Source organism: Hylobates moloch, unplaced genomic scaffold, assembly GCF_009828535.3.
Source record: "Hylobates moloch isolate HMO894 unplaced genomic scaffold, HMol_V3 SCAFFOLD_8, whole genome shotgun sequence".
Taxonomy (NCBI): domain Eukaryota; kingdom Metazoa; phylum Chordata; class Mammalia; order Primates; family Hylobatidae; genus Hylobates; species Hylobates moloch.
The window spans coordinates 51,718,371-51,739,626 of NW_026652283.1; the positions used below are offsets into that span (position 1 = coordinate 51,718,371).

Consider the following 21,256-nt stretch of genomic DNA (forward strand, 5'->3'; position numbering starts at 1 on the left):
CGGGCGCCTGTAGTCCCAGCTACTCGGAGAGGCTGAGGCAGGAGAATGGCGTGAACCCGGGAGGCGGAGCTTGCAGTGAGCAGAGATTGCACCACTGCACTCCAGCCTGGGCGACAGAGCGAGACTCCGTCTCAAAAAAAAAAAATAAAATAAAATAAAAATAAAAATAAAATAAAATAATTGAGTTCCAGATGCAAGGCAGCCACTGAGGCGAGCAGAGTGCAGCAGCTGAAGGCTGGTGAGTCACAGCCATGATGTTCTGGATTGAGGGCCTCACCACTGAAGCTGGACCCGGAGGAGATGAAACAGAAGACATGCAAAGATGTGATCTCCTCCATACAGAACTTCCTCAGCTACGTGGCCCTACTGCAAGTCACTCCTTTTATCTTAAAGAAATTGGACAGCATATGAAGATTGGGCATCATGTGTGAATGCATAATACGAAGAACCTGGCTACAGTTTCTACTCCTCTCTGCAAGTGAAAAGGCCCAGAAAGGTGTAAGAGACCCTTCGAATGGACATAAAAATTCTGCTTGTTAAGAACAAGTTTGGCTCTGGTAACTGACCTTCATAGCTAAAATATAAAACTATTAGGAAGTAGAAAAAATAAAATAATTAGCTGGGTGTGGTGGCACAGACCTGTGGTCCCAGCTACTCGGGAGACTAAGGTGGAAGGATCACTTGGCCCAAGAGATCAAGGCTGCGGTGAGCTGTGATTGTGCAACTACATTCCAGCCTGAATCACAGAGCAAGACCGTCTCAAAAAATATATACAGGCCGGGCATGGTGGCTCACGCCTGTAATCCCAGTACTTTGGGAGGCCGAGGCAGGGGGATCACTTGAGATCAGGAGTTCAAGACCAGCCTGGCCAACATGGCGAAACCCCATCTCTACTAAAAATGCAAAAATTAGCCAGGCATGGTGGCACACGCTTGTAATCCCAGCTACTCAGGAGGCTGAGACAGGAGAATTGCCTGAACCCAGGAGCCAAGATCGTACCACTGTACCCCAGCCTGGGCAACAGAGCAAAGCTCTGTCTCAAAAAAAAATATATATATATATATATTTTTATATATACATCAGCACTTGCTGCTTCACCTTGTACTTTTATGTCATGGATATGGTTTCTTTTCTTAAACCTCATGGACCAACCTCTTCTAGTTTAAAACTTGTCTCCTGAAGCTTCCTCATCTCCCTTAGCCTTCATAGAATTGCTCTGGATTAGGCTTCAGCTTAAAGGCATATTGTAGCTGGTTTGATCTTCTATCCAGATCACTCTTACTTTCTCCATATCAGCAATAAAGCAGTTTTGCTTTCTTATTATTTGTATGTTCACTGGAGTAGCATTTTATTTATTTATTTATTTGAGACAGTCTCAAATAAATAACAATAAATGTTGCCCAGGCTGGTCTCAAAATCCTAGGCTCAAGCGACCCTCTGGCCTGTCTCCCAAGTAGCTGGAATTACACATGTGCATCATGCCCATCAACATCTTTTTTTTTTTTTTTTTTTTTTTGAGACGGAGTTTCACTCTTGTTGCCTAGGCTGGAGTGCAATGGCACAATCTCGGCTCACTGCAACCTCCACCTCCTAGGTTCAAGTGATTCTCCTGCCTCAGCCTCCCTAGTAGCTGGGATTACAGGCACCTGCCACCACACCCAGCTAATTTTTTATATTTTTAGTAGAGATGGGGTTTCACTATGTTGGCCAGGCTGGTCTCAAACTCCTAACCTCAGGTGATCCGCCTGCCTCGCCCTCCCACAGTGCTGGGATTTCAGGCGTGAGCCACTGCACCCGGCCAACACTTTTAATTTCCTTCAATAACTTTTCCTTTGCATTCACAACTTTGCAAACTGGCACAAGAGGCCTAGTTTTCAGCCTGTCTCTGCTTTTGACATGCCTTCCTCACTAAACAATAATTTCCAGCTTTCGATTTATAGTGAGAAATGGCCAGGCACAGAGGCTCACTCCTGTAATCCCAGTGCTTTGGGAGACAAGGCAAGAGGATCACTTGAGGCAAGAAGTTCAAGACCAGCTTGGGCAAAATAGCAAGACCCCCATCTCTACAAAACATTAAATAGGCTAGGCACAGTGGCTCATGCTTGTAGTCCCAGCACTTTGGGAGGCTGAAGCAGGAGGATTGGTTGAGCTCAGGAGTTCAAGACCAGCCTGGGCAACACAGTGAGACCTCATCTCCAAAAAAAATAAATAAATATGGCCAGGAGCAGTGGCTCATGCCCGTAATCCCAGCACTTTGGGAGGCTGAGGCGGGTGGATCACCTGAGATCAGGAGTTCCGAGACCAGCCCGGCCAACATGGTGAAACCCCGTCTCTACCAAAGATACAAAAAACTAGCCAGGTGCGATGGCAGGTGCCTGTAAATCCCAGCTACTTGGGAGGCTGAGGCAAGAGAATTGCTTGAACCCAGAAGGTGGAGGTTGTAGTGAGCCGAGACTGTACCATTGCACTTAAGCCTGGGTGACAGAGCAAGACTCTGTCTCAAAAATAAATAAATAAATGAATAAAATATCAAAAATTTAAAAATAAGTAATAAAAACAAAGTGAGAAATATGCGACTCTTCCTTCCACTTGAACACTTAGACACCATTGTAGGGTTATTAATTGGCCTAATTTCAATATTGTCATGTCTCAGGGAATAGGTAGGCCTGAGGAGAGAGAGACACAGGGGAATGCTGGTTGGTGGAGCAGTCAGAACACCTACAACATTTACTGATTATGTTCACCATTTTATATGGGCACAGCTTGTAGCCCTCCCAAAACAATTTCAATAGTAGCATCAAAGATCACTGATCACAGATCACTGTAACAGATAAGGACAAAGTTGTATTAGTTTTTTGTATGTTTGGTTTTCTTTTCTTTTTTTTAATAAATTGATATGGAGGTCGTACTATGTTGCACAGGCTGGTTTCAAACTCCTGAACTCAAGTAATCCACCCGCCTGGCCTACCAAAGTGCTGGGACTACAGGCATGAGCCACCGCACTCAGCTATGTTTGGTTTTCTTTCGAGACAGAGTCTCATTGTGTCACCCAGGCAGGGGTGCAGTGGCAGTGGCATAATCATAGCTTTACTGCAGCCTCAAACTCCTGGACTCAAGCAATCCTCCAGCTTCAGCCTCTGAGCAACTGGGACTACAGGTGCATGCCACCACAACCAACTAAGACAAAGTTTTAAATATTGTGAGAATTACTAAAATGTGACACAAAGACATGAAGTGAGCACATGCTACTGGAAAAATGGCACCAATAGACTTGCTGGATGAAGGGTTACCACAAACCTTAAATTTTTGGAAAAAAAAACACACAATATCTGTGAAGCACAATAAAAACAAGGTATGTGGCTGGGCGTGGTGGCTCAGGCCTGTAATCCCAGCACTTTGGGAGGCCAAGGCAGGTGGATCACGAGGTCCAGAGTTCAAGACCAGCCTGGCCAACATGGTGAAACCCCGTCTTTACTAAAAACACAAAAATTAGCCAGGCATGGTGGTGCACACCTGTCATCCCAGCTACTTGGGAGGTTGAGGCAGGAGAATTGCTTGAACCCGGGAGGCGGAGGTTGTGGTGAGCCGAGATCCACTGCACTGTGGCCTGGGCAACAGAGTGAGACTCCGTCTCAAAAAAACAAAAACAAAAAAACAAAAAACAAGGTATGCTTGTATCTGTAATCAGACCACTTACTACCTTTACTGATATCACCCTGAACCTAGCCACCATCATCTCTGTTCTGGACCGTTGCAATAGCTTCCTAACTTATCTCCCTACTTCCTTCTACTTTTTTCCTCCTTCAGTCTATCATCAACACAAAAAACACAATGAAAATGTGATATCATAAAGTATAAGACTTCTTGGTTCAAAACCTTCCAGTGGCTACCCATCTCTTTCAGAAAAAAAGTCAAAATTCCATTTTTTTTTTTTTTTTTTGAGATGGAGTCTCACTGTCACCCAGGCTGGAGTGCAATGGCGCAATCTCAGCTCACTGCAACCTCTGCTTCCCAGGCTCAGGCAATTCTCCTGCCTCAGCCTCCGGAGTAGCTAGGATTACAGGTTCAAACTACCACGCCCAGGTAATTTTTGCATTTTTAGTAGGGACGGGGTTTCACCATGTTGGCCAGGCTAATCTCGAACTCTGGACCTCTAGTGATCCACCCACCTAGGCCTCCCAAAGTGCTGGGATTATAGGCGTGAGTCACCATGCCCAGCCTCAAAATTATTATAATGTTTACTCTGCTCCAGTTAATCTAGCCTCCTTGCTGTTTCCAAATTACACCAAGCATACTCCAGCCGCAGGGTCTTTACACTCTTTCTTCCCTATACCTGGAATGCTTTCCTCTTTGTGAAAATACAAGGTCTTTGCTTAAATATAAACTTTCAGAGGGGCCTTCCTGGACTTCTCTATCTCATTGATACTTCCCATCCTCCTTTCTTGCTTTATTTTTTTTTTTTCTGGCCTTCTCACCATCTAATATAATATATATGCTCTTTCTTTATGCATTATCTGCCTGTTTCTTCCTAACAGAAGCTAAGCTCCATGAAGGCATGTCGGTTCTGTTCATTGATGTATCCTCAGTGCCTAGAACAATGCCTCACACATAGTAAGTTCTCCATATGTATTTATAGAAAGACTGCGTCAGCCTCAATGACCACTACAGGGAGGGACGTGTCTGACTCTTCTCTGAATCCCTAGCGCCCACCTGAGAGCTGGCACAGGATAGGAACTAGTAGAATAAATGAATCGTTATTGTTGTTTTCAGGAGTTGTGCCTGTTTTGTCCTTCAGTGCTTTCTTGATTCTCATGGGCTAACAATCTCTACTCTTTCCTCACCTCCCAAATATTCCTGTGGAGAGACAGAGGTCTTCCTGGGGCACTCTCTCTAAGTCACTTGATACCTGGGATCTCACTGAATCTCTCCCCTTTTCCCATACTTTTGGACTGAGACTCCGTATCCCAGCTATGCCTTGGACATGTATGTCACCATTACTCCTGCTGGCTCCATTTCTAGAACACCTATGTTTTCTACCTAATTTTAGGTGTCTGGTTTCTCCTTCAGGGCAGAAATGATATTTGACTTCTCTGTGTCCCTAGGACTAGCCATGGGGCCCAGCACATATCAAGCACTCTATAAATGGTTCTTGGACTAAACCTTTGCCTATTTCCACCTGTTTCCTGTAATTTCATAGTTCTCATTCTCTCCATAAGTCCACTGTAGCCACCCAAATACCTTAGTAAATGTATTAGTATACACGTCTCTGTGGTGTTGTAATTAAGAGCACAGGCTTTGGAATCCAATGGGCTTAGTCTTGGCTCTGTTACTTACTGGTTGTGACTTTGAGCAAGATATTTTACTTCTCTGAGCCTCTCTTTCTTCATTGGTAAAATGAAAATAATAATGCCACCAGAGGTTACAGTGAAGATTAAACTCAATAGTGTATACAAAGCCCTAGCACTCTAGCACATAATAGCTACATGAATGATAACAGTGGTATCCACTAGCCAACAACAATAAAACTATGAGTATTTTGAGGGTCAGGGACTGTATCTCTAGCATCTAGAGAATATAGACTTTGTCAGGGAAGGAAATGATTAGAGACGAGGCTGGTGAAGTCAGTTGGAGCCACATTATGAAGGGTTAAGCAGTTTAGCCTTTATTCTTTAGATAATGAAGACTAATGAAAGAGTTATGGTAACACCTAAAGCTAAGAGCAAGTCAAAGACGATATTTTTGAGTACCAAATGAGGAAGGCCAGGAGAGCTGCCTGGGGCCATGTTAGCAATTCATTGAACCTTATGGTAACTGACATCAGTTATGAACTCAGGCTATAGTTGCATGATGTCAGCCTTTCAGATGAAAATGAAAACTTCAGTCAAACATCTGGTTGTTTAGTCTACCCAACATCAAAGACCTGGCTGTTCTGAAACTTTCAGATGTTTGGCTGAATGGTTTAGTTTTCATCTTCATCTTAGGGGCCTGGTAGGCACAATCACTATGATTTTTGTCAGCTTTGGGCTTGAGGGTTTTTTTTTTTTATCTTTTAATTATGGAAACATTTCTATAACAACATAAAAGGATTTTTTTTAAAAAAAGAAAAACAGTGGAGGTGGGGGTTAGGGTGGGAGGATCGCTTGAGGACAGGAGTTCAAGCCCAGCCTGGATAACATAGAGAGGCCCTGTCTTTACTAAAAATAAAAAAATTGGCTGGGCATGGTGGCACACACCTGTAGTCTCAGCTACTCAGGAGGCTGAGGCAAAAGAATCCCTTGAGCCTAGGAGTTTGAAGTTATAGTGAGCTATGATCGTACCACTGCATTCTAGCCTGGGCGACAGAGCAAGACCCTGTTTCTGTTTCTTAAAAAAAAAAAAAAAAAAAAAAAAAACCAAGAAAAATAAAACCTCCCTAATTCTACCTTGTTAAAATAACTGGTTTTATTTTTGCATGTTCCCTTAATAGATATATAAAGTTTACATTGCTTATCCACAGGAACATGTTTGTGCCCTTTTCATTGCACTTATTGTTATGTTTGATTTAAATGTAATTCATATTTTTTGTATACTTTTTATAAAGATAAGGTCTTACTATGTTGCCCTGGCTGGTCTAAAACTCCTGGGCTCAAGCCATCCTCCTTGGCCTCCCACAGTGCTAGGATTATAGGCATGAGGCACTGTGCCTGGCCTCATATTTTAAAATAATTACTATATAATATTATCAACTGGATATGCTAGAATCTACTGAATTTGAACATTCTGGGGTTGGTGTAAATTTTTGTGCCTCTTGGCCGGGCACGGTGGCTCACGCCTGTAATCCCAGCACTTTTCAAGGCCGAGGCAGGTGGATCACGAGGTCAGGAGATCGAGACCATCCTGGCTAACACGGTGAAACCCTGTCTCTACTAAAAATGCAAAAAAATTAGCCGGACATGGTGGTGGGAGCCTGTAGTCCCAGCTACTCCAGAGGCTGAGGCAGGAGAATGGCGTGAACCCAGGAGGCGGAGCTTGCAGTGAGCCGAGATCGCGCCACTGCACTCCAGCCTGGGCAACAGGTGTGAGCCACTGTGCCCAGCCTCTATGAAATTATTATAAACAAAAACGATTGTTTGTATATATGTGTGTATTTATTTATGTGAGACTAGTCTCACCCTGTCAGCCAGGCTGGAGTGCAATGATGCGATCTTGGCTTACTGCAAAATTAGAGGCACAAAAAAAATTTTTTTTGAGATGGAGGCTTACTGCAACCTCCGCCTCCTGGGTTCAAATGATTCTCCTGCCTCAGCCTCCCAAGCAGCAGGGATTACAGGCGCCCACCACCACATCCAGCTAATTTTTGTATTTCTAGTAGAGATGGGGTTTCACCATGTTGGCCAGGCTGGTCTCGAACTCCTGACCTCGTGATCCACCTGCCTTGGCCTCCCAAAGTGCTGGGATTACAGGCGTGAGCCACTTTGCCCAGCTGGTTGTTTATCTTAATGAAAAATTTAGCAAATAAAAAAATTAATATCTCCAGCAAGAAAAATGTATACGAGGAAATGTAATTATGGTATATCATTTAGCTTAGCAGTAAACAACATTCATAATAATTCGGTAAATTTTGATTTAGTGAAAAAATAATTTTTAACTAGATTAGGGGAAAAATAGAGATCTAGAGTGATGAAAGAGGGCTAAATCCTCATCTTTTATCACAGAAATTCAAAAGATAATGTCTAAAATTGATAGGTCGAAAAAAGTAAGTATACAAGCAAATTGCCTATTTAATGGAAGTAAATGCCAGATGGCTAAAAAAGTTTGGGGAGGGGGTTTGAGGTTAAAGATGAGCAAGGATAGGGAATCACATTTTTTAATCATAAGCCTTATGGTATTATCTGACTTTTTAAACAATGTGAGTATGTTACTTTGATTTAAACTTTAAACTTTATTCTTTTTTTATTTTTTATTTTTTTTTGAGATGGAGTCTCACTCTGTCATCCAGGCTGGAGTGCAGTGGTGCAATCTCCACTCACTGCAAGCTCTGCCTCCTGGGTTCAAGCAATTCTCCTGCCTCAGCCTCCCGAGTAGCTGTGATTACAAGCGACCACCACCATGCCCAGCTAATTTTTGTATTTTTAGTAGAGATGGGGTTTCACCAGGTTGGCCAGGCTGGTCTTGAACTCCTGACCTCAGGTGATCCACCCGCCTCAGCCTCCCAAAGTGCTAGGATAATAGGCATGAGTCACTGTGTCCAGCAATTTTTAAACTTTAAAAATAACTTTTAAATGTTATATCATTTTCATTTGAATTTGCTTAACTGAAGATTTTTACCATGTGTTTACATACTGACTGTGAATTACTTAACAAACATTTATGTATCTATTAGTTGTTTTGCCCAGCATGGGAGATAATTAAATGAGTAAAAGTAAATCTTTACCCTTAAATAATTCACAGTACAGGTGGGAGAGAGTAAGTAATCAAATAATTATTAAACAGATGACAAGCGCTGTAATAGAGAAATATGTAGGGCACTTATAGGAGCAGAAAGGAAGACCTATCTGGCTTTACCTTGGGATAGGTGGATCTGAGCTACATCTTAGAGGACAAGCTTAGCTTAGCTCTCTAAGCTCTTAGGGAGAGCTTCCTAGGCAAATGGACTTGATGTGAAAAGGGTTGGAGGGGTCAGCAAGTTTCCTTTGCCAAGTTTGTGAAGGCCAAAAGGCAGGATTTATGTGGGATTTATCTCATCCTTTGTTCAGTTTTATTTGAGCTGAGCCAAGTTTTGTGGCCTTCTGTGCTATGTAGGAAAAATGATCTCAAACTACGTTTTTCCTTTGCTCTCACACCACCACAATAATTATCAATATAGAAGATTTCTGTGACCAAAAAGGTGTGGGGGGTTTCCCCACACACCAAGCAGCAAATACCAGCTGGGTATCCTGCGATACTGTCTACCCAGATACAGTGTCAGATCACTGATTGAGGGCTCAGTCCCACAAAACTGTCCTCTCCTTCCCCCTAGTTGTATCTCCAGATCTCTGAAACTTCTGACTGACCAGCTTCAAGCTGGGGTTCCCACAACCCCCACTTTGGGTTTGATTAATTTGCTAGAGTGGGCCAGGCGCGGTGGCTCACGCTTGTAATCCCAGCACTTTGGGAGGCCGAGGCGGGCGGATTACGAGGTCAGGAGATCGAGACCATCCTGGCTAACACGGTGAAACCCCATCTCTACTAAAAATACAAAAAATTAGCCGGGCGTGGTGGCCGGTGCCTGTAGTCCCAGCTACTCGGGAGGCTGAGGCAGGAGAATGGCGCAAACCCGGGAGGCGGAGCTTGCAGTGAGCCGAGATCGCGCCACTGCACTCCAGCCTGGGTGACAGAACAAGACTCTGTCCCCCAAAAAAAAAAAGAAATTTGCTAGAGTGGTTCACAGAACTAGGGAAACACATTTACCAGTTTATTAGGAAGGATATTTTAAAGGATACAAATAAACAGCCAGATGAAGACATACACAGAGTGAGGTCTGGAAGGGTCCTGAGCATGGGAGCTTTTGTCCCCATGGAGTTGGTGTTGATCACCCTCCCGGCACATGGATAAATTCTTCTGCATCTTCCTGTCAGCCTCCACATGTTCAGCTCTCTGGAAGCTCCCTGAACCTTGTCCTCTGGGCCTTTTATGGAGACTTCATTGGTTGTCCATGACTGAAGCATGTCAAAATGTGATTGGACAAAAAGGATATGATCTAAACCCAGCAAGGCCTATCTGTTCAGATTCTTCTTGGCCTCTCTGTTCAGTATTCCTTCCTCCAGAGTATGGGACATGACCCTCTCTGAAATGAGGGTCTTAAGACCCACAATCAGAAAGGTAGGGGAATATTAGAGTCCTGTCTAGGGACAGGTGAAAGGAGGGCAGGAGAAAGATTCTGTTTCCTGAAACCCCCAACATTATATTATAGAAAAGACTATAAGAAGGGCTATGGGAATTATGAGCCAGGACCATGGACAAAAACCCATATATATCATAATGCCACACGTGGGCATTTTAAAATCTCCGAGATGTGTCTGTTCTTAAAATGCAGCTGGGGTCCTGGCTTTGAGGTGGAAATAATGCAAACAACTGTAGATGGTGCAGTGTCACAAATGTGAAGGCCAGGAAAACACTAAAGTATTCCAATTATTTTGATATGTGTGTCCTCTAACGGCCAAGAGTAAAGATTTTCACTTTTGAAAATCTTTGACCCAGCACTTTGGGAGGCCAAGGTGAGTGGATCACCTGAGGTCAGGAGTTCGAGACCAGCCTGGCCAACATGGTAAAACCCCATCTCTACTAAAAATACAAAAATTAGCTGGGCGTGGTGGCAGGCGCCTGTAATCCCAGCTACTCGGGAGGCTGAGGCAGGAGAATCATTTGAACCTGGGAGGTGGAAATTGCAGTGAGCTGAGATCATGCCATTGCACTCCAGCCTGGCGGGGAGGGTGAGACCACCACCTCCCCCGCCAAAAAAAAACTTTCTTCAGCTTATATTTGTATAAATGTGTTATTAATATGTGTTCCAAAATTCTATGACATTCCTAAAATTCTGGTATGTCTTAAATCAGTAATAATTGTGATTATTATGTTAAATTGTTATATGCCACAGAAATAACCAAATTTCTTCTCTTTTTTTTTGAGACGGAGTCTCACTCTGTTGCCCAAGCTGGAGTGCAGTGGCACAATCTCAGCTCACTGCAACCTCCACCTCCCGGGTTCAAAGTGATTCTTCTGCTTCAGCCTCCTGAGTAGCTGGGATTACAGGCACGCGCCAGCACACCTGGCTAATTTTTGTATTTTTAGTAGAGACGGGGTTTTGCCATGTTGGCCAGGCTGGTCTCAAACTCCTAACCTCAGGTGATCTGCCTGCCTCGGCCTCCCAAAGTACTGGGATCATAGGTGTGAGCCACCACACCCAGCCATGAGTATTCTTAATTTATTGCAATATGGTTATTTGCATAAACTCAATAGAATCTGGTTTTTTTATTTTTGTAATAGGACACAATTGGAGACACTGGATTTACCAACGCTTTGACAGGAATATCATATTTTTAGATATGCCCAGGCTGCTTTAAGGAATAGAGGTTAAGGCCAGGCATGGGCCCATGCCTGTAATCCCTTTGGGAGCCTGAGGCAGGACAATCACTTGAGATCGGGAGTTCAAGACCAGCCTGAGCAACATAGTGAGACCCCATGTCTACTCAAAAAATAATTTAAGATGGGCATGGTGGTTCATACTTGTAATCCCAGCACTTTGGGAGGCCAAGCAGGATTATCACTGGAGCCCAGGAGTTTGAGACTAGCCTGGGCAACAAAGTGAGATCTCATCTCTACAAAAAAATTTTTAAAATAGCCGAGCATGGTGGTGTATACCTATGGTCCCAGCTACTCAGGAGGCGGAGGTGGGAGGATCGCTTGAGCCTGGGAGTTTGAGGCTGCAATGAACCAAGATCATGCTACTGCACTCCAGCCTGGGTGACAGAGTGAGACCCTGTCTCAAAAAGAAAAATAAGTCTGGGCGCAGTGGCTCACACCTGTAATCCCAGCACTTTGGGAGGCCAAGGCAGGCAGATCACTTGAGGTCAGCAGTGTGAGACCAGTATGGGCAACATGGTGAAACCTTGTCTCTATTAAAAATACAAAAATTAGCCAGGTGTGGTGGCAGGCTCCTGTAATCCCAGCTACTCGGAGGCTGAGGCAGGAGAATCACTTGAACCCTGGAGGTGGAGGCTGCAGTGAGCCGAAATTGCACCACTGCTCTCCAGCCTGGGTGACAGAGCAAGACTCCATCTCCAAAAGAAAAGAAAAGAAAAATAACTTTTTAAATAATTTTAAAAATATATTAAAGGAGTAGAAGTTGACTTTATGAAGCCAATAAAATGTCTGGAAAGACTGGCGTAGTACCTTGTCTGTGCAGCTCCTTTGCAAGTTTTCTGTTCTTGCAGCAAGAAAAGAATGCCACTTTCTGGCTAAGCACAGTGGCTAGCGCCTGTAATCCCAGCACTTTGGGAGGCCAGGGTGGGTGAGCCCAGGAGTTTGATATCAGCCTGGCCAACATGGTGAAACCCTGTCTCTAAAAATACAAAACTTAGGAGCGTGGTTGTGCATGCCTGTAATCCCAGCTACTTGGGAGGCTGAGGCAGGAGAATCGCTTGAACCCAGTAGGCAGAGATTGCAGTGAGCCAAGATCATTCCACTGCACTCCAGCCTGGTGACAGGCAAGACTATCTCAAAAAAAAAAAAAAAAAGTTCTAGCAAAGCCAATTTAAATGAACCTATATGGCCACTCACTATTCTTGCTGCACTTTATACAAATAATCAGGCCAAGTATATTAAGACTAAAACTTATTAGGCCGGGCGCGGTGGCTCACGCTTGTAATCCCAGCACTTTGGGGGGCCGAGGAGGGCGGATCACGAGGTCAGGAGTTCGAGACCACGGTGAAACCCTGTCTCTACTAAAAATACAAAAAAAAAATTAGCCGGGCGTGGTGGCGGGCCCCTGTAGTTCCAGCTACTTGGAGAGGCTGAGGCAGGAGAATGGCGTGAACCCGGGAGGCAGAGCTTGCAGTGAGCGGAGATCGCACCACTGCACTCCAGCCTGGGTGACAGAGCGAGACTCCGTCTCAAAAAAAAAAATAAATAAAAAATAAAAAAAATAATTTGGGCCGGGCGCGGTGGCTCACGCTTGTAATCCCAGCACTTTGGGAGGCCGAGGCGGGTGGATCACGAGGTCAGGAGATCGAGACCATGGTGAAACCCCGTCTCTACTAAAAATACAAAAAATTAGCCGGGCGTGGTGGCGGGTGCCTGTAGTCCCAGCTACTCGGAGAGGCTGAGGCAGGAGAATGGCGTGAACCCGGGAGGCGGAGCTTGCAGTGAGCCGAGATTGCGCCACTGCACTCCAGCCTGGGGGACAGAGCGAGACTCCGTCTCAAAAAAAAAAAAAAAAAAAAAAAAAAAAAACTTATTTTGCAAATTAATTCGTCCTGCTATGATTTATCCTTGCTGAAAATGGGAAACTAGAGAGAGAAAAATTATGTTTTAGAAGAAAAATTATGTTTTAGAAGAAAACTATAGTCCACCCACTATTTGATTCTAGCCCTGTTCATCGTTTGTGAGTTTTTGTTATTTGCCTACAATATGAACGAAATCATAAATTCTTTCCTGGCTACAAGTCCCTATACTAATGTTTCCAAATTTTTCTTCCACTTTTCTGACTTGGACGCAATACAATTGCTACCGTCTTTTTCCTGAGGCCCTGCAGGCTGAAGCTCATATGTTGTGACATACAAACTGCAGGCAAGAAAAACCTGTCAGATTGCCAGCATCTACTTCCACTTTAACTGAAGATGCTTCAGGCCGGGCACGGTGGCTCACGCTTGTAATCCCAGCACTTTGGGAGGCCGAGGCGGGCGGATCACGAGGTCAGGAGATCGAGACCACGGTGAAACCCCGTCTCTACTAAAAATACAAAAAAATTAGCCGGGCGTGGTGGCGGGCGCCTGTAGTCCCAGCTACTCGGAGAGGCTGAGGCAGGAGAATGGCGTGAACCCGGGAGGCGGAGCTGGCAGTGAGCCGAGATTGCGCCACTGCACTCCAGCCTGGGTGACAGAGCAAGACTCCGTCTCAAAAAAAAAAAAAACAAAAAAAAACTGAAGATGCTTCAAGTCTTACATCCATACAACTCACCTGACTGCCTCCAGACTCTAAGGAAACTGGTTTATAGATTGTACCAAACATTAACCTTTGTTTTTCTTCTGTTTGAAAGCCCATCTGCGATGTCATCTTCTGATATGAGCAGCTTTTAGTGTGTGAAACTTCTAGGGAAGTTTCAGACAGGGTAATGTTGGGGCCAGGAAACCAATACCACAAAATATGGCGTTTTGACATGGGGAACTGAAGAAGCCTCAAGGTCTTTCTGACCTTCCCCCAACATGCACGTATACTGTCTCACTCAAAGTCCCTATCTGCCTAACGTCCAGACTCTCCAAAACGAACAATTATTTTTTCTTCCCTTCCCTATAAGACCAAGACTGTAACCACACCTGAAGCAACCCCTTCACAAGATAATGTACAAGTTAATCTCTGTTCCCTGATCCATTTATTCTCCCTAGTAATGCCCTCAATGGAATTCCTCTTCCCCCTCTCACAACCTGCTTTGCCAGAATAGCATACAAGCTTCTGAATCGCATTGTGGGATGGGCAAACACCCCATAATTCTCCCCATGTATGCACATTAAATAAATGTGTATGCCTTTTCTCCGATTAATCTGCCTTTTGTGAGCTGATTCTTCAGTGAACCTTTGGAGGGCAGAGGGGAGGTTTCCCTTGACCCGTAAAGCCTCAGTGTATCTGATTTACTCTGTGAGAAGGACCACCGAGTTGTAGGCAGAGTTCCTGACCGTCCAAATTATAAAAACGAGCTTTTTAATCCAAGCCTCTCCAAGCAAAAAAAAAAAAAAAAAAGCCATCATTGAATAATCTTTCAAAATAGAATGTCCTATAGAAAATATACATTCGCTATAAAAATAAGCACTAGGCCATGCATTCCTTGGTTCCCACTGCCACCGTCCTAGTTCAGGCCCCAATATTAGACCACCACAGCTGAGTCCTAACTACATTTTCTCTGCCTCCAGTCTCTTCCATCAGTCCATTTCCCCTTGCCACCAGATTGCTGTTTCTAAAGCACAGAGCTAATCATATCACTCTCCTGATTAAGAAAAACAGAAAAACAATTTCAGTGGCTCTCACAGCCTACTGGATCAAGTACAAACTCCTTTGTCTAGTATTCAAGGTCTTCCATTAACTGGCCCCAAACTACCTCCCAACACACACACACGTACTATACACACACACGTTCTTTCTCTAAATTTCAGCTTCCCTGAATGTTATTCTTAGAACACAGTGAACTTTCATGTCATCAAATATTTGTATGTGTTTTTCTCTCTAAAATGCCCTTTGGCCTGCCAGTCTTCTCTGTCTCTCTCTCTCTTTTTTTTTTTTTTTGAGACAGGTCTCACTCTGTCACCCAGGATGGAGTGCAGTGGTGCCATCTCGGCCCCCTGGAACCTCTGCTTCCCAGATTCAAGCAATTCTCCCACCTCAGCCTCCCAGGTAGCTGAGAGTACAGGTACACGCCACCATACCTGGCTAATTTTTGTTGTTTTTTTTTTTTTTTTTTTTTTTTTTTAGCAGAGTCAGGGTTTCGCCATGTTGGCCAGGCTGGTCTTGAACTCTTTTTTTTTTTTTTTTTTTTTTTTTGAGACGAAGTCTTGCTCTTTCCCCCAGGCTGGAGTGCAGTGGCGCGATCTTGGCTCACTGCAAGCTCCGCCTCCTGGGTTCATGCCATTCTCCTGCCTCAGCCTCCCGAGTAGCTGGGACTACAGGCGCCCTCCAACACGCCTGGCCAATTTTTTGTATTTTTAGTAGAGACGGGGTTTCACTGTGTTAGCCAGGATGGTCTCGATCTCCTGACCTTGTGATCCACCCGCCTCGGCCTCCCAAAGTGCTGGGATTACAGGCGTGAGCCACCGCGCCCGGCCTTGGTCTTGAACTCTTGCCCTCACGTGATCCGCCAGCCTCAGCCTCTCAAAGTGCTGGGATTACAGGCATGAGCCAGGCGGTGGGATAGCTTGAACCTGGGAGGTGGAGGTTGCGGTGAGCGGAGATTGCGCCACTGCACTTCGGTCTGGGCGACAGAGTGAGACCTGTCTCAAAAAAAAAAAAAAAAAAAAAAAGACTCAGTTTATTTTACTGCAGTTTCAGAGTGAGAAAAAAAGAAAAAGAAAAAGATTCAGCTTAAATGTTCCACCTAATGGTTAAAATCATGATGTCTGGTCTACCTGGGTCCAATCCAGGCTTACTTAATGGGTGACCTTGAGCAAGTTACCTAAACTCTCTTTCCTTTAGCTTCCTCATTTATATAATGTGGGAAATAATAGTAACTACTTCTTAGAGTTGTAGGTCATAAACCAAATAATACATGTAAAAAATTTAGAACAATGCCGGGCATCTGATTAGAGCTCAATGAATGTCAGCTCTGATTTAAAATAATGATAAATTAATAATGAATAAAGAAACAATACATAAATGTCCTATTTCCTGAGAAGGTTTTCTTATTTATCCAAAGAAATGTAATCACTTCTATCACAATACATTCATGGTTTATACTGCTTATAACATTTACTTTCACATCTCTTCATACAATTTCTGGAAGACAGAATGTGTTAAAAAATTATTTGTTTAAAATGAGGTCATATTTACTATTCAAAGTTGTTTTTTTTTTTCTTTCTTTAGAGATAAGGTCTCACTGTGTCAGCCAGGCTGGAATGCAGTGACATGATCATAGCTCACAGTAGCCTCAAGCTCCTGGGCTCTAGCAATCCTCCTACCCCAGCCTCCCGAGCTGCTAGGCAGGTGTATGCACCACACTGGATTTTTTTTTTTTTTTCTAGAGACAGGGTCTCACTATGTTGACCAGGCTGGTCTCAATCTTCTGGCCCCAAGCGATCCTCCCATCTTGGCCTCCCAAAGTGTTGGGATTATAAGCATGAGCCACCATGCCTGGCCAAGTTTTTTTATTATTTTTTTTGAGAGGGAGTCTCGCTCTGTCATCCCCCAGGCTGGAGTGCAGAGGCACAATCTCAGCTCACTGCAACCTCTGACTCCCAGGTTGAAGCGATTCTTCTGCCTCAGCCTCCTGAGTAGCTGGGATTACAGGTGCCTGCCGCCATGCCCGGCTAATTTTTGTATTATTAGTAGAGACAGGGTTTCACCGTGTTGGCCAGGCTGGTCACAAACTCTTGACCTCAAGTGATCCACCCACCTTGGCCTCCCAAAGTGCTGGGATTACAGGGTGAGCCCGGCATCTGGCCAAGTTTTTTTTTTTTTTGAGACGGAGTCTCGCTCTGTCGCCCAGGTTGGAGTGCAGTGGCGCGATCTTGGCTCACTGCAAGCTCCACCTTCCAGGTTCACGCCATTCTCCTGCCTCAGCCTCCTGAGTAGCTGGGACTACAGGCATCCACCACTATGCCCAGCTAATTTTTTTGAATTTTTTTTAGTAGAGATGGGGTTTCACCATTTATTTATTTATATTTATATTATTTACATTATTATAATATTTATTTATATTAAATAAAATAAAATATTTATTTCTTTTTTTTTTCTTTTTTTTTTTTCCGGAACAGGGTCTCATTCTGTTGCTCAGGCTGGAGTGCAGTGGCTTGATCTCGGCTCACTGCAACCCCTGCCTCCCAGTCTCAAGCAATCCTCCCACCTTAGCCTTCTAAGCAGCTGGGGCTACAGATGCGCACTACCATGCCCAGCTAGCTTTTGTATATTTTGTAGAGATGGGGTTTCGCCATCTTGCCCAGGCTGGTCTCAAACTCCTGGTCCACCTGCCTGAGGCCTCCCAAAGTGCTGGGATTACAGGAATGCGCCACCACGCCCAGCCTGCGTACCTAATTATATAAATTCTATGTTCCTCTGGTAATCCAACAAATGTCTACATGCCATCAGAAGTAGCCCAACCTACTTCAACTAGTCTTCATTGGAACTGAAAATCAGAGCTATAAAGGCCCTTAGAGTTCACCTAACCTAGCCTAACACTGCTGAAGTTGGGGAAATAGTTCTAGAGAGGAGACACTGACCCAAAGTCATGGAGTATTTCAGTCGTCCACTGCTATGTAACAAACTACCCCAAAGCTTAGTGGCTTAACCCAACAACCATTTTATTATTTCTCATAATTGTGTGGGTCAGGTATTCAGTCAGGGCTAGGCAGGTCACTTCTGCTGTTCCACATGAAGTCAATTGGGGTCACTCCATGGTATTCACTCACATGCCTTGAGCCTTCACTCATATTCCTTAAGCCTTGGCAGGAATGGCTGGAAAGCTGGCTTCATTTAGGCCCCTCTATCTCTCCATGTAGTTTTAATATGATCTCTCCAGCCAAGTACGTGGTGGGCTCCAAGGGACAGTGTTCCCAAGAGGCAGGAAATAGTAGTTACTAGTCTGAATTTCCTGGGCTTGGAAAGTAGCACAGTGTCACTTCTGCAGTATTCTATTGGTCAAAGCAATCGCAGAGGCCACCCAGACTCAAGAGGAGGCACTCCTTGATACTCGTACCCACCTGTCAATGGTAAGAGTATCAAAGAATTTACAACCATCTTTAATCTGTAACAGTCGGCCCTCGGGCCACAAATTATTTACATTCCTCACACATGCAAAATATATTCACATCTTCAAAGGACCTACCCAGCAAAATTCAGCACATTACAGCATCAGACTCAGGATCAAGGTCCATGATCTCATCATCTGAATAAGTTCCAGATGTGGAGGTGGGCTCCTCAGATGCAGTTCCTAGGGTGTAGCTTCTTTTCAACCTGAAGACTTGTGAACTAAAGAGATAAGTTATCTGCTATCTGCTCCTTATATAACCAGCTATAATGGTGATAGAGGCATAAGAACTGCAATAGACACTTCTGTTCAAAAGAGGTGGTAGCCTGGCGTGGTGGCTCATGCCTGTAATCCCAAGACTTTTTTTTTTTTTTTTTTGAGATGGAGTCTTGCTCTGTCACCCAGGTTGGAGTACAGTGGTGAGATCTTGGCTCACTGCAACCTTCACCTCCTGGGTTCAAGCGATTCTCCTGCCTCAGCCTCCCAAGTAGCTGGGATTACAGGCACCTGTCACCATGCCCTGCTAATTTTTTGTATTTTTGGTAGAGACGGGGTTTTGCCATGTTGGCCAGGCTGGTCTGGAACTCCTGACCTCAGGTGATCTACCCACCTCAGCCTCCCAAAGTGCTGGGATTACAGGTGTGAGCCACTGCACCTGGCCTGTAATCCCAATGCTTTGGAGGCTGAGGAGGGAGGATCCCTTGAGCCTAGGAGTTCGAGACCAGCCTGGGTAACATAGGGAGACTCCATCTCTACAAAAAAAAAAAGAAAAAAAAATTAGGCCGGGCGCGGTGGTTCACGCCTGTAATCCTAGCACTTTGGAAGGCCGAGGCAGGCAGATCACGAGGTCAGGAGATGGAGACCATCCTGGCTAACACAGTGAAACCCCATCTCTACTAAAAATACAAAAAATTAGCTGGGCGTGGTGGCACGCGCCTGTAGTCCCAGCAACTCAGGAGGCTGAGGCAGGAGAATCGCTTGAACCCAGGAGGTGGAGGTTGCAGTGAGCCGAGATTGCGCCACTGCACTCCAGCCTGGGTGACAGAGCAAAACTCCATCTCAAAAAAAAAAAAACGAAAAAAATTAGCTGGGCATAGTGGCACGTATCTGTGGTCCCAGCTACTTGGGGCAGAGGTGGGGCGTATATCAGGAGGATCACTTAAGTCCAGGAAGTGAAGGCTGTAGTGGGTCGTGACTGTGCCACTGTGCCCCAGCCTAGGTGACAGAGCAAGACCTTGTCTCAAAAAACAAAAACAATAAACAAAAGAGGTGGTGGTGGGGAACAAAAGCACATAGCAGTCACTGGTGCATAGAAATTCTGAAATCTAGCTAGGCATATTTTGCCAGTTCTGCTCCCTACAGATGATTCTCTGTGAATTTTGATTCTGCCTCTGAGTCATCCTTCCTTTTCCATAAGAAATAGCCCATTTTTGTAGCTGAGCAGTTTTCTTAGTCTGCTTTCGGCCCTACTGGCTGGAGGGGAAGAAAGGGGGGATCTAAAGACTTCTTCATTTTGTACTATCTCAGTAGGTTTCAGGCCAAGCTAATGTAATCTTTCTAAAATTTGGGGAGTTTCCCATATGGCAAGTTACACTTCACTCCATTAGCAAAGCACCACACCCACAAATGTCTCTCAAACAGCCTTTCTCTACCTTGGACCTCCTGTAAAGCTGCTGCGGCACCACAGCAGTAAGACTCTAAGAAACTCAATTATTTAGCACAGAAGGTCTATAAGGCACAAAATTAAGTTCCTTATAATTTTTTCCTTAGAAATGATTTTGAAAGTATCTATGAGACACTGCCTTAAATCTTTCTGATCTCTTAACAAAAGGTTTTACATTGCGTGCTTGACTTGTCTTTGCCCTGTGATATCGTTTTACTGGCAACACCATGGTCTTAATTGTTACCCTAAGGCCATTTCTTCCTTTTTTTTTTTTTTTTTTGAAGCCAGAGTGTCTCAATCTGTCACCCAGGCTGGAGTGCAGTAGTGCAATCTCAGCTCACTGCAACCTCTGACACCAGGGTTCAAGCAATTCTCATGCCTCAGCCTCCCAGGTAACTGGGACTACAGGCGCACGCCACCAGACTCGGCTAATTTTTTGTATTTTAGTAGAGACGTGGTTTCACCAGGTTGCCCAGATTGGTCTTAAACTCCTGGCCTCAGGTGATCCACCCGCCTCGGCCTCCCAAAGTGCTAGGATTACAGGTGCGAGCCACCGCGCCTGGCTCCTTTGAGATTCTTATTCGAACTAGAAATATTACCCTGGGCCCTTCTCATATCTCATCATAGCCAACTAGGAAAAGACAGATGACACTGTACTTTCTGCCTGGAATCTTCCCAGCCAGATCCATAAGTTCATTAGGTATCTTTCTATTTTCCATGTTACCTCAAGGGACAGCATTGCCAAACTTTCCTCCAGCTTCCAATAACAAGTACTCACCAACAATCTCCTCTAGGCCTTTCCAGTATGCAGTAATAGACTCCTCAAGACCCTTCAAATCTCTACCCATTGCTCAGTCCCAAAGCCAATGTCATATATTTTGGGTTGTTATGAAACCACCATTGCAAAATTGTAACTGAGACAGTGAAAAAGAGCTGACCTAACCAACTCCATCTTGCTTCTAACCTTCAAGCAAATGGAGTTGGTTAGGTCAGATCTCCAAGTTATTCATTCCTGGGCATAGGCTGAACTCATTTTGGGAGGAACTTAGTTTATAGTTTTGTTTTGTTTTGTTTTGTTTTGTTTGAGACAGTCTCGCTCTGTCACCCAGGCTGGAGTGCAGTGGCGCAATCTCACCTCACTGCAACCCCTGCCTCCAAGATTCAAGCAATTCTCCCTGCCTCAGCCTCCCAAGTAGCTGGGATTACTCAGATTCAAGCTGTCCGCCACCACGCCCAGCTAATTTTTGTATTTTTAGTAGAGGCGGGGTTTCACCATGTTGGCCAGGCTGGTCTCGAACTCCTGACCTCAAGTGATCCACCCACCTCAGCCTCCCAAATTGCTGGGATTACAGGCATAAGCCACTGCACCTGGCCATAGTTTATAGTTTAAAACAAAGATGATAACAGCCCTT

The 21,256-nt window shown here is 44.6% G+C and overlaps 1 pseudogene; it reads left to right on the forward strand.

Annotated features, from left to right (window-relative positions):
- Window positions 1-254: 254 nt before the first annotated feature.
- Window positions 255-411, forward strand: LOC116472401 (mitochondrial import receptor subunit TOM5 homolog; annotated as a pseudogene).
- The last annotated feature ends 20,845 nt before the right edge of the window (window positions 412-21,256 follow it).